Source organism: Amphibalanus amphitrite, unplaced genomic scaffold, assembly GCF_019059575.1.
Source record: "Amphibalanus amphitrite isolate SeventyFive unplaced genomic scaffold, NRLGWU_Aamphi_draft 000318F_arrow, whole genome shotgun sequence".
NCBI lineage: Eukaryota > Metazoa > Arthropoda > Thecostraca > Balanomorpha > Balanidae > Amphibalanus > Amphibalanus amphitrite.
In genome coordinates, this window is record NW_024881813.1 from 134,578 (window position 1) to 151,397 (window position 16,820).

The window sequence follows — 16,820 nt, forward strand, 5'->3', positions numbered from 1 at the left end:
GGGGTGGTAGTTCGGATCCGTAGACTCCCGCGCCGAGGACGGTGGCCGGCCGTTTGCGGCGCCGGCCGCCGGGAGCCCGCGGAAGTTTCCCAGCGCGGCGCGGCGCTCCGGCGCTCTGGGACGGCCGGCGGACGTCGTAAAGCGGTCCCCGTGCCGGCGCGCCTGCCGGTCGAGTGCCGTCAATTCCGGCCGATGGGCTTATCATGCCAGTGACCCGCGCGCCGGGTTCTCGCTCAGTTCCGGACCCGTGGCTCGCGCCGCGCCATCACCATAATGAATGTGGTCGTTTTGTTTTTGTTTGCTCATTTAGTAAGGCCGATGAATGTTAATCGCTGCGCCAAACGTCTCGGAGCCTGGTTTTACCGGCGGGTAATTTGGCTAGAGGGGTAGCTGCCGGGTATAAACGGACGGCCGGTGACGGCAGGCAGTCACGGCCCGGAGCGTGACGGACCATCAGCCGACAGAGCGTCACGGTGGGGTGACCTCGCCGGGCCGGTGACCGGTCACAGTTCATTGTGAGCTGGTCACCTGTGGTGGCTGCGACCGTCCGTGGTCCGCCGACTCGGCGTGTTTGTTTGCCGTGCCGGATTCCTCTGCGCTGTTTGTTGTGTGCTGACCGGGGAGGCCGGCGCAGCAGAGGGGTACGCCACGGGCCGCCGCCAGCAGTCGCCACCCCCGGGCGTAATCAATGGATTCCGATGGAGTCGACGCACTGATGGATGTCCACTTACCGTACGGCCCGGATGTTTTTTAACCGTTCAGGACACGCCCTCAGGGCCGACGGCTCTGCGGTGGGTGCTGGGACGCGGGGCCGGAGCGGCGCGGCGCCCCTGGGTGGCTGACCGGCATGGGGGCAGAGTGGGCACTTTATGTCATCAAAAGATTGAGAACTGACCTTTTTAGTATATAAATTTGGTTTGAACATCTACCTTTTTAGTATATAAATTTGGTTTGAACTTGGTCGCTCTCGCTACAGGTTCTGTTCGTTAAAGTGGAAACTCGTTTACGGCGTGCCGCTTCACAAACTGTAACATTTTATCGGCTTCTAAAAGTGGCCGTATCGCGGCGGTAGCGGTCGGCGGGTCCCGCTCGGTCCATTTAGCAGGCAGTTCCGGCGTCTGTCCATGTTCGGCGGACGGCAGGTGTGTGTCCGCCACTCCGATCTCCGGTCAGATTGTCGCGCTCCGCCGCCTATCTTCGGTAGCCGTCTGTCGGCGCTGTCGGCGCTCGATCTGCGCTGTGAAGTCCACACCGCGCAGTCGTACACCGTGAAGACGGCTCGGTCAGCCCGCGGGCCCGCCGCTGATGGATGGGTGACGGGGCGTCCGGCGGCGCACTGCCCGCGGGCGGACCGCCGAGACGGACCGAGCGGACCCTGCCCGCTCCACGGACCCGCTGATCAATCGGCACACGGCCAAACGGCGCTAAATGAAGCCGTGATGGACGACTGCGCCACAGCGCAGAGCAACGCCAAATCAGCCCGCCTCAGTGGGCCCCACACGGAAAGGCAAATCACCAGTTTTTGTATTGGTAATCTGATTCAATTGAACAAAACAGAATACAGATATCAAAACTATAATTTCGAGCGCGTTTACTCCCCATAAGCGCGGTTTTTGCGCTGTGCCGGGCAGCTTAGCAGTCGGTCTGCACGTTTTTGTCCGGTTGTAATTGTGCGCCCGGAGGCGGTTTGCGGACATTGTGCACGAGTTCGCTGACTGACCGGGACTCCTCCGGCCAGAAGCAGCGGCGGAGGGCGGCGCCATATGGTCATCATTAGCTCCTGGCTTTTTGTCCTCCGCTGCCGCCGTCGCCGCCGGGCCGAGCTGAGTTCGGCCGGCGCGGCGGTGCGCCGTGGGCGTTTGCACGTGCAGTGGGCCGTGGAGTTCGGCGCGCACGCTGCGGCGCCCGTTTGTTAGCGCCAGTGAAGATGTCATGGATGGCGGTCTCGGCCGGAAATGGGACGCCGACCTCATGTTGAGCGGCGCCGATGGATTCCGGCGATTCCCGCGCCGCGCTCATGTGGACAGTGGAGACGCTCTCCGAAACGTCCTCGGCATTGCCGCAAAGCGTGGGAACGAATTGCCTGTGTGCACTGTAACATCGGCCTAATCTGTGAGCTGGGATGGGTCCGGGCTGCTTTAGTGCCGTCTCTGTTCGAAGTAAATGAAGTCGCCAGGCTTACAACCATCTAATATCAGCAGAGGAGGCTGTAAAGGCTTCTATTTCGGGATTGGGAGCCGGGAACATTTATGGCTTATGATTCTATCCAAAAACAAATTAAGAATGAAGGCTTATGGCAGATCTGAAGCCCCAAGAATTGAGCAGTTTAGCTCCATATACGTCGAAATAAATGAAAGCTTGGAATACAAAGCTGTGCCTGCTCCTCTGCTCACGATCCTAACATTTGCACAGCTTTTGTTCTCCCTTTATCGACACATTCCTTCTTGACACCATATTCGCTATGAATTGAGCACGTGTTAGCATTGTTCTTTGTTGTTTCTTGGGCCTGACATTTCCGAGCGGCAATTTTCGGGGAAGAAAAATCGCCTCTGAAGGAGGCGTGAAATAGAGAGCAATCTTTGGACGTCATCCGGTTATGATCTCACGTCACGTTTGGCGGCGCCGTTATTAAACGGCGCGTCTCGGGCGTGCAGGGCGCTGCTAATTCGTCACCGCACGTGCTGGATCGACAAATGATGCTGCCGGTGTGACAATGAACGGGCGACGTGTAATTTCCTGTATCGTGGCATCATCACCGTTTGGTGTAATAGGAAACCTTTTTAAAACAAACTGAGCACCAGCTAAACAGTGCCACTCATTATTTATGACGGGTTGCACATTCTCCGTAAGTTGTGGGTTATTGTTTGATAATGGTTGCCGTTTTTGCTCCGAGTTAACAATTGTAGGAATGAGCGTGAAAGGAGGATGCGATTGGGAGTCGTTAAATGACCGCCCTGCAATGAACGTGAACCGAACAGTTTTGCACTGAGAAAGAGCAGGCCTTCCTGGGCTTGCTACTATTGGTATGATTGTGTAATTATTGAAGTAAATCGCTGTTTTCGTTTCATGGCTAGCTGCTGTTCGAAGCTGACTGAAATTTAACCCTATTCCTGGCGGGCTCCGCCGGGACAAGAAACTGGCGGGGGGGGGGGGCGATTCGGCCCCCCCTGAGATCTCGAGAACGAAGCAAGATAGCGACAAGCGGTAAACGGCATCGGATACGCACGGTCAAGATCTACAATTTTTACCAAGGTCATTTTCAGGTCAGGTCAAAGATGACGTCACAGGGGTCGAAAAAGTCAAAATGGCGGCGCTAGATATGGAGAGAGTTTTTCTCGAATAACTTTCGAATTAGTCAAGATAGGAACAAACTAAGGGCATCATCGTGATCCTCTCGTCAATCCGCATCGAATGATATATATGTTGACCTCGAAAGGTCAAGGTCAAAGGTTGACCTCAGGTCACGTGACCTCGAGGTCATCATGTATATCATTCGATGCGTCTTGACGAGCTGAACACAATGAGACCATCCACGCGTCTGTATCTTGTTCCTGTACGGAGTTATTGGCCAAAAACCTTTGGTGACCTTTGATGACGTCACATGACCTCACAGCTGCCCAACAGCAAAACAGACCTCAAGGTAGTGAAGGTTGATCGTATATGAAGTCATGTATGGTATATGGGGCCATTCCGACCCGTTTTAGTGGTAAAAACAGGGAGTTGATTTTTCCCCCATTGACTTATAATGGGGAGGTCGCGAAACTGACCTGACCTTAGGTCACCGATATCAAAATTCCGAGATATACAAATTGCACATACTGGTACCCTAACTAAAGCCTGAAGAGAAGAAATTGATCGGTCAAAAACTCTAGCTCTGGCGTGATTGCAAACTTTTCTGAGGTAGGGTCACCAAACCGCCTCTGGTGACCTGACCTGAGGTCAGATCAACTCAAAATTTTCAGACATGTTGCGTAGAAGCCTTTTAGGAAAAGTCAGAAAATTTGAGCTTTCTAGCTTAACGCGTTTGGGAGAAAGAACCAAAAAACCTCAGGGGGGGGGCTCCTGAGGCCCCCCCCCCGCCAGGAATAGGGTTAAAGCTAGATCTCGTGTTGAATTTTAGGCTCTTTGGTAAAATGGAGTGCCGGAACTGTTGTTTAGTTGGAATTTGCCATCTCCATAAACAGGCTATCAGCGTTCCAAGTTTAGAAGCCACCTCTCCCCGATTTAGGGTCCCTGATGGTGTAATGATGGCAGTAACACCGCCGGTCAGTAACCTCCGACCATTGTCGGGAATTGTATCTCTGCTCTGGCCTCAGCACGCGTTTACCATATAAATTTGGAGTTGGGCCTGAAGACGTTCACGTTACTACGCATTATTGATTATAAAATCTGAATCCATTAGCTCTAAAACGCATTGATACCCAATGATTAATGGAATGAATGAATGCTATTAACGGTTTGTACTGTTGGCTTTTTGCGTCGCAGACGTACAAAATCGGGCAGATAAGGTAATGATGTTAACACGATACATTAAATCGACAACAAATGCTGTTGATCACTTTGCCGGACACGCTATCGGGTCTCGGACTGAGGGTGCTCCAAGAGAACTGTTGGGAGACACTGGGACTGCGAGAGCGGACGAATGCTCTGCCGCCTGACAGACCCGTCTCCGCGACTAGTTATACGAGTGACGGGCGGTGACGGCTGGCTTCCGCCTGGCGCAGGGGACCGAGCCGGGCCCGTTATTCAAATTACCAGTACCGCGGTGTTATCGTCACCCTTTGCTCGCGGTGCGTGGCCGAATAACGTCCATTAGCTGCGAGTCCATTTGGTTTAATGTTTGTGAGGAGCTGAGCTCGCTCAGTGTGTTCACACAGTGAAACGCACATCTGTCTGTTTATTGTGTGGGAGTGTACAGGGTGTCTCAAAAGTTCGTTCACACATTTCCCATGCCAATAAAGCATATAAGAACCGGCCAAAAGTATAAGGTTTTGGTGTCTGTGTGTACACTAGACAAATATGCATGCTTTGACAACTGATTAAGAAGGTTGGAAACCAACCCCTTTGCTGTATCTCCAAAAATATTTGCCCATACCGATTTTTGTTGCTCCGTCAGCTGCCGGAGGCTGATAAAAGGTTACCAGCTTTCAAGCTCTTGCAGGGGAATCCCCTGCAGTTTCTGCGTCGGATTTAGCTTTAACTAGCTCCCCGGCAACATTTGATTTTCCCTGAAAGCCGACAGCTTGCATCGACACCATTCTTGAGTATTTTGTAGGCATTCTCTGGCGCTAACTCCTTCATGAATGACTGGCGCCGACATCCCAAGCGCCATTTTCCTTTTCAAAACGACCCCAGTCCTGAACAAACGGGAAGTACCAGGAGTAAATTTTTCGCATCATATGGTAGCAGAATGTGTCGGACGTCTGTTTCTCAGACACATTGTGCAAATTTTGCAAATTCCAAGCGCTCGTCATTCCCCATGCGAAGACCTTTGCTCGGTTGCGGAGTGTTTTCCTCAGGAGATGTTCTGCTTTGTAAACGGCCCAAACCTGTCCTTCGTGTGGTTTTATCGGGATTTTGTGTTTAAAAGAAAATTATTCGCTGCAGATCTGCCTCTTAAAACTTCGTTAGATAAAATTTTACAATAACTGACACTTTTGGAGGGTCAGGTGTCCTTGGCATTGACGATTTTTGTGTTATTGTCCCCAAAAATTAGCGTTATAGATATCATAAACAATTTTAAATTATAATTTGTCTTTATTTTACGATGACCTGCACTTTTTGAAAATGGGTAACCTCTGTCTGTGACCTTCTTGCCAGTTTTCAATAGTTATGACCGCATTTTCAGCTGCTTTCCGGAACACGAGTCTGCTGTCGTGCGAGGGTCGTTCAAAACGCCGTTAGTCTCGCATGGTTTCGTCCTTCAAAAATTTTAGCCACCGTTTTTATGAGATGATCATCATGTTGCACTCATCCTCGCCGACACTTAGCCATGTGTCATTTCCGACTTAACCATTCCCATTACTCCTGAAACAGAGAGTTTCACAACATACCCGACTTTGCAACCTACATTTTCGTCCCTGACCCATGGTCAGAGGCGAACCCTTTTTGTGAGCTCATGAAGGGTCGAATGCACTTGAAAACAATGAGACTGCTTGAGGAAGGTTGTCGCCAATGCCCATGCAAAATTTCGACTGTTAATTTCTTGTTGATTCAGAATTATTGACAAAAAAGCATGGCTGGTACCTGTGAACGAACTTTTGAGACACCCTGTATGCTGCCCGGTGCCCACTGCTCAGTGTCGATTGAAAAGGCTATTTGCTTGGATCAGAAGCCCATCATATTCGATAACTTTAATCTTATCAAGTTCACGCATGTACATATGTTTAAAAGGTTTTTGCTTTTGAAAAACTATAAAAAGTCTGAAACGTGCGCAAAGATTTGATCGAGCCGCGTTCGTGAACATTGAAGCCGATAGCTGCTATTAACGCAAACGTGCGCTGGAAGAGGTATGAGACGACATGCACCGTCAGAAATTGGACTTTCAAGTAATCTTCAAACTAACGTCACACGATCATGCATCCCATGCAGTAGTCACCTATCATACATGACACCACTGTCTACCGTGAACAGCAAAAAATGGAGTAGAAGCTTCATTTTTTCCATTTTTACCGATTCAGTCACTTCAGAGGCACATATGCATGCATTATCCCAACTACAGAACCCCAGGCTGGTTTCAGCCACTCACCTGATTGTAGCGTTCCTGATCACACCGCCTGGTCCGTGCGCGCGCCGCTGTCCGTCTGTCTGTCTGTCTATGCCGGTTCGACCCGTCGGAGGGCGAGCGGCGAGGGAGAGGGAGAGAGCTGCTGCCGGCGCCGAGCTCCCGCACGGAATGACGCCGGCCGGCCACGACGCTCCGTTTTACCGGCGCGCGCCGACGCGACGCGACGCCACCCTCGGCGGCTCGTGCGGCCCTTGATCCCGCGGCGGCCGGGCCCCGAGCAGCGGTGGCGCCGGATCGGGGCCGACGGGGTTTTTGCCTGCGCGCACTCCGATTGTGTCGGCGTATTAGAGCAGTCATGAAAACAATCGACACTTGGCGCGGCCGCGTCGGACGCGCTGCCGGCGACGTGAGAGGCAAAACAGCTCGTTAGCCCAGAAACGGACGTCTCTGCGCGGCTATGTACCGGCCACACTGCGTGAGACTGCCGAAAGGAGGGTGGAAATGTCCATTGTGGGCGTATTGGGATCATCATAAAGCTCAACATGAAGCAGATGTTTCGTCAAGTATGCTTTCTCGACTACGATGGCATGGTAAGTCTCAGTTCTTGCTTATCCGGAAATGATCGGGAACACTTTTTGATGCGTTGGAATAAATATGACGTCGTCGCCTTCTGTCACTTTTTCGTATAGGTACTTCATTCTAAAAACAGCTGGTATCAATGTTCTAAACGGGGCGATCTGTCACGTTCAATATTCTGTCTCGGAATAACCACAATAACCTTCAATCAAGCGAAACCGCCATCGTTTTTGTTTGATGCAGTGGGGAAGTTTGCACATTCTGAAGGAATTCTTCGGAGTCACTGTTGAAAGCAACACTATCCTGGCAACACTTACTTGTCACAAGAAATATTCACAACCTTTAACCGTTAATACCTTGTATTTTATGCATGCTAAGTGCGGTTTCTATTGTGATTTCTATACCATTTTCCAGATGGCAGACCCATGTCAAAGCTGCCTATTGGTGGCGCCTGCTTTTGTTTCAAACAGTTCCTGCTATCTTCCTCATTCCGCGCTCTTTGAATTACCTACTTTTCTTCTTCGATTATTTATTAATTTCTGATAATTGTGAATAATGGGCTGACAACATCACGTCTAATTCACAACGCGTGGCGCTGGCGGGGATGTTGAGGAAGCCTCAAATTCCGAACTGCTCGCTTCCAATGTCCTATAATGATTTGTTAAAACCCTCCTGCATGCAGAAGTGGCTCAACATTTCATGCCAAGGTATCTCACGGTGAGTATTTTACAGATTTTATGGCAAAATAGCAAAATACATAGACACACGTAATAGTCTCACTGATGTCCCGCGTGCGGCTTACTTGTCCTGACCTCGGGAGAGGTTCTGCGGCACGCTAAGTGCGCTGTCCCCGTCTCTCCAGAGACACCAGTTGTGTGACGGGTGACCCCGGGGGAGGCCTTCCCTCCCGACCGGTGACGTGACGCGACGTCCGGCCGTGACGCGACCTTGGAGGTCCCGGGACACTCGTCCCGCGCTCTGCGGAACCATTGACGGAGCGCCCCGGGCGGCCGGGCGCGGCATTAGCGGGCGCCCGGGGCGCCGGGTCGGTGACGGGTCACCGGCCGGTGACGCCCCGTGACGCCCCAGCGCCGGACGATCACCGTCATCAGACCTGTGGGCGCCCACAGAGGGCCGGGCGGGCGCCAGAGACGCCGGCCGGAAACGACAGGCGGCATTGAATATCAGCGGAACCGTAATTTGAGTCAAGCGGCCGACCTGACGCGGCATCGCCCCCGGGACTCCGGACTCGCTATCGGGAGCTTATGAATGTATTAGTTTATTTGGATTTAGTGGTTATTTTGTTTAGTAGCTTTTTAGTTGACTAGGCAAAGACATTATCTGGGATCATTGGATATTATTTCGCTGCTGGTTGTGTATTTCCCTCGATGAGCCGACATCCCTGGGCCCCTGACATCAAACTGGCTTTTCAGTTTTTGCTCTAGCCTGCTGACCGAGCGACGAGCGCCGTATTCATAGGCTTTGATCGAAGCGAGTATCAAAGGGTCATCTCAACGACCTGTAATGATACGCACTTACTTACAACGGTTCTGAACGATGTGAGATCGATGTCGATAAAAGCAAATCTTCCCAGGCTTGATAGCCATTCAGGTCGATGAAGAAAGGTAGACGTTTTGCCTACTTTTTGGGGTCTGTGTTAGTGCACCTAAAAGAACTGCATGACGTGTGATAATTGGGGCGAATGAAAACGTATCCATCTTTAGATTTACTCAAATATTTCACCAGATAATGTGCCTCTTTGCTTGGAAACGGCCATAAAACGCTGTATCTCTTGTAGGTATGCGGGAGACCACGACCCACACATCGCCTCTGGGCGCCCCTAACTGGGCGTCGATCGTGCCCGTCAGCCTCAGCACCCCCGGGACCCGCGCGGCACCGGCCGGCCCGCGGCGGCGTCCGATTTGCCGCAGCCGAGCCGCCATTGTTTCTCACAGTCGGAGCAATTTTCCATACTTATTTCCGATTTATGGTGGCGCTGCGGCGCCGGTAAAAAGTCACCGGCCGCTCGTCCGGCGGTCCTACCGGGTCGCCGGCAGCGGTCACCGCGCAGGGACAACATTAGGGCACCGATTGTGACCCGGTGACGCCAGAAGGTCATTGATCTTATCCAGCGGGTGCCTTTGGCATCTTCTGTTGTCTATTGCTGACTCTGTACCGGTGTTACGTCAACGTGTTACTGGCATCTTGTGTGTAACATCTCTGGTTATTGGTTATCTGGCTTTGTATGTATGCAGTGTGGCATTACAATTTCACTGGATCTGTGTCTGTATGACGTCACAGTTTCACTGGCTCTGTGCCTATATGACATCACAGGTTCACTGGCTCCGTACCTATATGACGTCAGCGGGTCGTTATTCCCATGCGTCTGCCACCAGCGGCGGCCGCGCCAGCCGCGGAGTGCGGCCTGGGAGCCGCTGAACCGCGCCAGTTGCGCGAAAATGGGACGATTTGCGCTCCTTTTGAGGACGCGGGCCCGGTCATGTGAGAATGGAGCCGAGCCGGCAGTCTGCAAACGATCTAAAAATGATTTAACGTAGGCTTCTCACGACAGGTACGAAAAATTCCACCCAGTGCATTCCACTGGCACTTCCCCTGCTGTCTTTCAGCGACTGTTCCGTCTGGCCTCCTGAGTCCCTGGCTGGCTGTTTGTCGCTGCTGAGGCCGGCTGTTGGCGCGTGCCGCTGCCTGTGACGGTGATTTGTGACAGCACGTGGTATTGCTCGGCAGATGCCGGCAGTCTGTGACCCCGGCGATACCGTCACGGTGTACCGGCTGCCTTCTGACCGGCCAGTCACGGCAGCCGTGTGCGGTCGGCGGCCGGCGACCGGCGCTTCCGCAGCCGCAGACGCCCGCGGCAGTATCGTGCACCCACGGACCACCGCCTGACACCCAACGACACAGGGCGGCGACCAACGGCACGGGGCCCGCAGCCGGCAATCACCGACGTCCCGCTGCTGAACAGGAGCTGGGCTCAGATCTGCTGCTGCTTGAAATCTATCGTTCGTCGTCGCTTGCCAATGTATTCCGTCCACGGGCTCATCTGAAGCTGAATATTTTGACAGCTCTGTCAATTGGCCGGTCTTTCGTGATTTGCTACGGTCCCGTGCGATGAGGCTTCCAACATTCTAGGACTACATCGGCCTGTATATGATAGTGTCATTTATCAGAGCTCGTATCTGTCCATGTGTCTGGGGATTGTCCCGTCGGCGTCACGGTTCGTCTATGTGATGATCCTCCGCCGCACAGGGTCGCCGGCAGTCCCCCGCCGCCGCGGGGCGCCGGTCCCGTTCATAGACCGTCGGCCCGTCCCCCGCCGCCGCGGGGCGCCGGTCCCGTTCACCCGCGGTGTCGGCGTCCGTGAGCCCCGTACCGTGCGTGTATCACCGTCTGCGTCCCGTCTCCACGGCCCGTGGCGGTCGCCGTCACTTCGCACGGTAGGTATTGGTGACGGACGCGCTGCGTTTCTCCGGTGCCAGTCATGCCTTAATGCTGCTCACAGGCTCACTTCCGCATTTCCCGAGTCAAGTGTGCGGCACTGTCGTATGTCACACGGCGTAAGGCGGAGACGAGCGCACAGGTGCCGTATACGGTGAAGATGTTGAGTGTTTGCATGACTGTATCCATCGTCTTTTTGCTTTCATCTGTCACCCGAACCGTTTTCTTTCTCATTAGCGAAGGCGCTGCTCTTAAGTGAAGGCAATTGCAGACTACTGAAGTACTTAAGCCATTTGCATTTGCACAATGTCTGAATTCCGTTGATAACCCCATCTGTGGTGACGGCGGCAATAAGACACCCATGGTCCGGAACGGGGCGCGCTCCGGCGTCACGGCGTGACGCGTGTGACGGCGCAGGTGTCACTGCTCGCCGTAACACCGCGGGGTCAGAGCTCCGCCCGGCGACGCCGGTGTCAGTCAGCCTTCCCGGCCGATCTGACACGGGCTGCAGATTTATTGTTTGTTTATATTGCTCTTCAATTCCTGTAATGTCAGCACGGGTACTTGGGAATCTGAAGCAATAGTATCTTTAGCTTCTTCAAAATTCAGTGTGATTGACTTTTGCGAACTGCTGCTCTAAACTAGGCCGAGTTTAGTGCGTTCCGAGTCCTGTGCGTTGTAAAAACAATAGAATTGGTGCTGACCGACAATGCCCATGTGAGTGATTCGGCCCCATAGCATTGGCCGCTTCGTCGCCACCGCATGTGGCAGGGTTCCGTCCTCTCCAGTCTGCTGTAACTGGCCTGGCCTAGCGAGCTTTGCGCTGGCCCTGGTGGTGGCTGGCTGGAGCTGAATCCGTTTGCCGCACTCTGCCATGCGTTACTGGCCGTCCGTTGGCGGCTGGCTGGAATCGAGTGTCTCCGCTCACTCCACTCCGCCGTGCGTTACTGGCCGTCCGCTCCGGTCGGTCGGAACTGGGTGACACTCCTCTGAGTCTGGATGGACAGCGGCTCCCAGATCCGCGGCCATTACCGGCTCCGGTCAGCCGCGGAGCCGCGCCCGTCACACCGCCGCCGGCCGTCACTTAACGTGACGCTGCGCCAGTTTCTGCGCCGTGACGCAGTGTGCAGTACGGAGTTGACCGGCCGGCCTGCCGTCCCCGTTACCGCTCCGCGACACTGTTCAGCGTTCCGCGCCTCCCACGGCCGCGCAGCTCGAACACCACACATCGGCCACGGCCCATCTCACCCTGTGAAGTGGGCTAGCCGCCCTCCTCGGTAGATAAATTATTGTGCGAACTTCGTATCCGCTAAATTGGCTAATGGCCATCTTAGTCCAGTCTTTATCGTCTTCGTGTGACAGCGACGCACTCAGGTGATGGCTGAAGCTCGGCTATTTTTATCCTAGTGCATTCGGTACCCGATGTCAATATCCAAACTGTTTACAGACCAGACGTGAGCAAAGCTGATGCAATGTTTCTCTGACAGTAACACTGCAGGTGCTCATAGATCATTAGCGTCGCCACGGGGGGGCAAGCGGGGCAGCTTGCCCCCCCAACCTCGGACCGGGCACCCCCTGAGATCGATACAGATCCGATGAGATTTTGGAGTCGGGGAAAATGGGGGTACCTTTCTGAGAATGCCTGTGAGGTCAGACTCTGTTGGAGCGTGCAGTTCAAACCAAAGTCAGAGTCGCAGTCGCCAAAATCTTCAAGACTCCGACTTCAGACTGGGAAATGTCAATGCCATGATTCATGCCATGTTCCTAGTTGGTTTTTTATTACATTTTGTAGCTGATTTTCATAAATTTTGGAGTGCTGACACATAATTTTCGTTCAAAGCGTGACACGAAATCTTCGGGGCCTTTCTCAACTCCGTCAAATGTCTGCGACAGGCACAAGTACCGTTCAAGTGCCGCAGGGCTCATGAGCCTGCTTTTCACACAGGCTCCTAAGGAGCTCCACTGAGCTCTAAGAAGCTTTCGGAGGGCCCAAACCGGCCTCTGAGAGTCCCACTGGTGTCCATGTTCTCTAAGGGCCCATACAGGGATCTTTGAGGACATTATACATACGTAGACCTCTGAAGGGCCACACGAATCTTTGAAGATGCCTTCGAAAAATTCTGAAAACCTCAACTGGCCTATGATAGTTCAGCCGAACTTTTGAGGCGACAGACTTTACTAACCCCAACCCGGCATCTGAGGGGTCACAACTCACGTGTCCCTCTGAGGGCCGCAACACATGTTTCTTATGTCCCTACCAACGTAGGGTCCTTAAGGATTCGACACAGACCCCGACGGTTCACACTGTTATTCGAGGGCACCAGGCTCACCCTGGGCATAGTCTCTTAGCGCCCGCCGCCCACACTGGCTTCTGAAAGCTCGTGTGCCCTAAAGGGCTTTCCGGGCCCACCTTAGGCTGGGAAAGCCCTAAAGCACCACATACACGTAAATATTTGGGGTGACCCACGCCGATCTCCGGGATCCTAAGCAGGCTTCTGAGAGTCCACACTGACCCTGAGTGGCCTGAAATGGCCTGGAAGTCGCAATCCTATCTCTAAGTGATCCCTTGCCGCTATGCCGTGCGTAACTTTTGGTTCCGTTAAATATTTTTGGTCGCGTTTGCAGCGCTTCCCTTCACTCGAAAAACCAGAAACTTTTTGTTCACACTCGAGTGAACAAAACACTTCTTCTCACTGCAGCAAGGATGAATGATGTACAGTCCACAGCAGAAGTAATGTGGGGTTTCAGTCATGGGTATGTTCTGCTTCTGAAGCTTAGGAACGATTAGCCAGACTACAGCGAAACTTTGAATGTAGCTTAAATGTATCGTCACCCTTGCAGCTGCAACTTTAGCTATTGACATCTTCTTTTCGATCACTCCGCATTAAACAATCGCCAGTCAAAGCCAACCGTTGAGATTGGTAAAGCCCTACATTACTTTAGCGGTGGGCTGTACTTCCGATTCGCACTTCCGACATTCTCTCTCAGTCTCCGCCGAATGCCCAATTCTTAGCTACAATCGGCGGCATGGGATAAGCCCTATGCATTTCACGTAAAACCTCGGCATGCGTGAATGGAGGTTTTAGCGAGGTGATCCGATTCAAATAGAGCGTTTTTCACCTTCTTCTGGGTAATGATCATGAGCGACGAGAGTCTGCACAGGGGCCCTCTGCAGTGCGTCGGCAATCGCAGCCACTGTAATTCTAACGGTCGTTTTTGTCCAGAAATTTCAAAATTTTGATTTTTTTTTTGTAAAAAAAATACATGCTATATGTATCTAGAAGGAAAACTTTGTCACCATCGGATTCCTCGCACCATTGCGCGTCGAATGATGTGTAAAACGAGTGAGTAACGGCTGGGGAAAGGCAAGATTTAACACAAAACTTGATTTTGCCCCCCCAACCGAAAATGTCTGGCGACGCCTATGTCATAGATGATCGAATCGCAGTGAGTTTGCCTGTTTTGTATCATGTATCTGAGACGTGCCCTTCGGCCGACAGTGAGGTTATATGGATGGTGGATCATGACCGATTCTCGTCGCAGAATGTCTGCTGGGTCAGCGAATCACTTTGTCGCGCCGTCTGCTCACCCTCACTGCGCCAGTCAGGTCGGGTCAGGTCAGACATTTCACCGTTCCTTTCCGTGCCGAATCTGTCCCGACTCCTGGCCGGTGGGTCGCGACCTCCTCCTATAATCGTCTGTTTCACCACTGGGACACCGGCGGCGTCGATTTATCATTCCTGGCAAATTGTTGCCCTGGGTGGCTGATAAAATATTGTGCTGCGAACATTGATTCCAAACGCCGATCATCTACGTTTGAAATAAATGTTACTATAAGGCCTAGATAGCGGAAAAGCCTCCGCGGCGCATGTGCCCTACAAACAATTCTTATAACCTAGAACTGCTTTCTTTAATGTCCTACTATCCATGAAAATAGGTCAAGCAGCTCCAAATTTGAGCTTTGATTGCATACGGGTGTTTTGGTCACAGTTCCTGGTGTCAACTTCCAGTTAAATGTAACGCATTATTGTCCTCGATTGTCATATAATGGCCGCGGTCTGGCGCGGATGGGTGGCACACGGAACCGGTTGATACTGTTCACACGCCGCTCCGGGGCGGTAATTTTAGTTGTCGCCGCTGTTAATGGAGGGTTCGGTGCGTGAGGAGCTGTGAACGCGCTGACAGATTGAGTTCTATGGAGCCGTCCTCCAGCTGCCGGTCCCAGTGCGACAGGTTCCGGAATGAACTACAGGTGCGCGGGATGGATGGAAACGCACAGTGGAGCTGTCTGGGAAAACGAGAACAGTCGCAATATTCAGCTTTGGGCCTTCGAGGATGGAGTAAAAGTGGCATCGCTTGGTGTTGATGGTAGCGCCACCGTAAATCGGTTTGATATGTGCCCACTCGCAGAATCATTTCCCACTAATCGCGCGCGGTCCGCGGTTTGAGTGGCGTCTTTGGCCACAACAGTACCGTTCTTGGTGCCACCTGTCCCCTGGGGCTGGCTGAACGACTCCTCATGCACGGCTCGGGGCGGCGGCTAACGGTAGGACGGCGCGCTGGGTGAGTCAGAGCCGTCGCTGCCTCCCACCTACCCACCGACGGGAACAGCCCGGAGGGTGAAGGGTGTCTGGAGTCTGGACGGAGGGCGGTGGCTGGTTCCCGGAGGAGGGTGGTCGTACAGGTCAAGCTCTCCAGTCCTCATGGATGTCTGGTGCTGTGACCCGGCAGGCGATCGACAACGAACCGCCGATAAAGAGGTCGTCAGCCACCTCGTACTGTGGAAATATGACGTCCACGGCACCATTAGGGACTGTCAGAGTTCGAGCTGCGGCCGCCACCTCCCAGGCAGTGACATTGTCGGCTGTGGACGGCTGTGACAAAAACTGTCCGTGTTTGGTGGTGTGAGTGTGGCTCGGTCGGTTGGTCGGGTGTTGACGCGGCTCGGCGGGGGGCGCCGACTGACCCGGCAGAGGCGGGCGGGTCGCCGACTGACCCAGCTGGCAGAGTCGGCCGCCGCCTCCGGCCGGCCGGCACCGCCTGCCACGTCTGGCCGGAAGCGCGGCCCGGGACGCCGGCGGTGCCGCGGGCTAAAAAACGTCCCGGCGCTGACCGGGGCCGGGTCACGGCGCCGCTAACTGCCCCAGGTGCGCCGTGAGCGTCACATTGGGGGCGAACAGCGGACGCCGCGCCGCCAGCTCGGTACGGTCTGCATTGTGCCGGGTTATCGCCAGATCTGGCCGACTCCGGTGGACAACGGTCACCGCCGCCGGGCCGCGCAATGGAACGTCGGCACGCCGAGTTAGCCGGCAGCCGGGCGCGTCGAACGCGGCGCGCCGGTGCGCATTGTTCGCCGCCTGGGTCGTGGCACTCCCACGCACGTGCGTAGGCCGCCGACCGCTCGGCGAGTCTGCCGTGACGGTCCGCAATAAAGAGCGCTGCCACGGCGCGCTGCCGACCCGCTGCGGACGCGGCCCGACCGAGACGCACTGGCCGGCGGGTCTGGGTCGGTCCGGGAGCGACTTCCGCACACAGGTGTCTCTCGACTTCCCTGACTGACGGCTGGTGAAGTCTGACGGCCATGACTGCCGACGGACGGACTGAGTGGGTACGGAGCAGGGTCGCCGCCCGGTCATGGCGCTCTGTTTAGCTATGCAGATGGCTGCGCCGCGCCTGCCGTAAATAAACACGGCTCGTGAGCGCGCCGCGGGCCGGCGAGGACCCGCTGAGGGCTTCACGAGCGGCTAACGGGCCCTCAGCGCCGGCCGGCGCCGCCGCTGACAGACAGACAGACGGGTATACTGACAGACAGACTGACAAACAGAGGGGTAAACAGGCCGGTGATCTGACGTTACTGCCCGGATAGAACAATTAGTTTGGGGTGTGCAATACTTGCAATAGTTGCAACGTGCAATAACGCACATTGTGCATTCGGCTCAACATAGGTAAAAGAGTTGACTACATCAGCAACTGATCTGAAAAAAACTGGCAGAGTCCATGGAGAGGCATCACAAGCCTGCGAAGTTACGTCAGGCAGACAAATCAGCAAACAAAATAAACC

The 16,820-nt window shown here is 54.0% G+C and overlaps 2 protein-coding genes across 5 annotated transcripts in view; one reads left to right on the forward strand and one right to left on the reverse strand.

Moving 5' to 3' along the window:
* Positions 1 to 6,894, reverse strand: part of LOC122388325 — a 31,099-nt gene extending 24,205 nt beyond the window's left edge. The window contains exon 1 of the mRNA XM_043379304.1: positions 6,749 to 6,894. The gene's annotated coding sequence lies outside the window, so the exon portion shown is untranslated. The remainder of the gene's footprint in view (positions 1 to 6,748) is intronic.
* Positions 1 to 16,820, forward strand: part of LOC122388326 (autophagy-related protein 16-1-like) — a 109,075-nt gene that overhangs the window by 82,411 nt on the left and 9,844 nt on the right. The gene's annotated exons all lie outside the window — the stretch shown is intronic.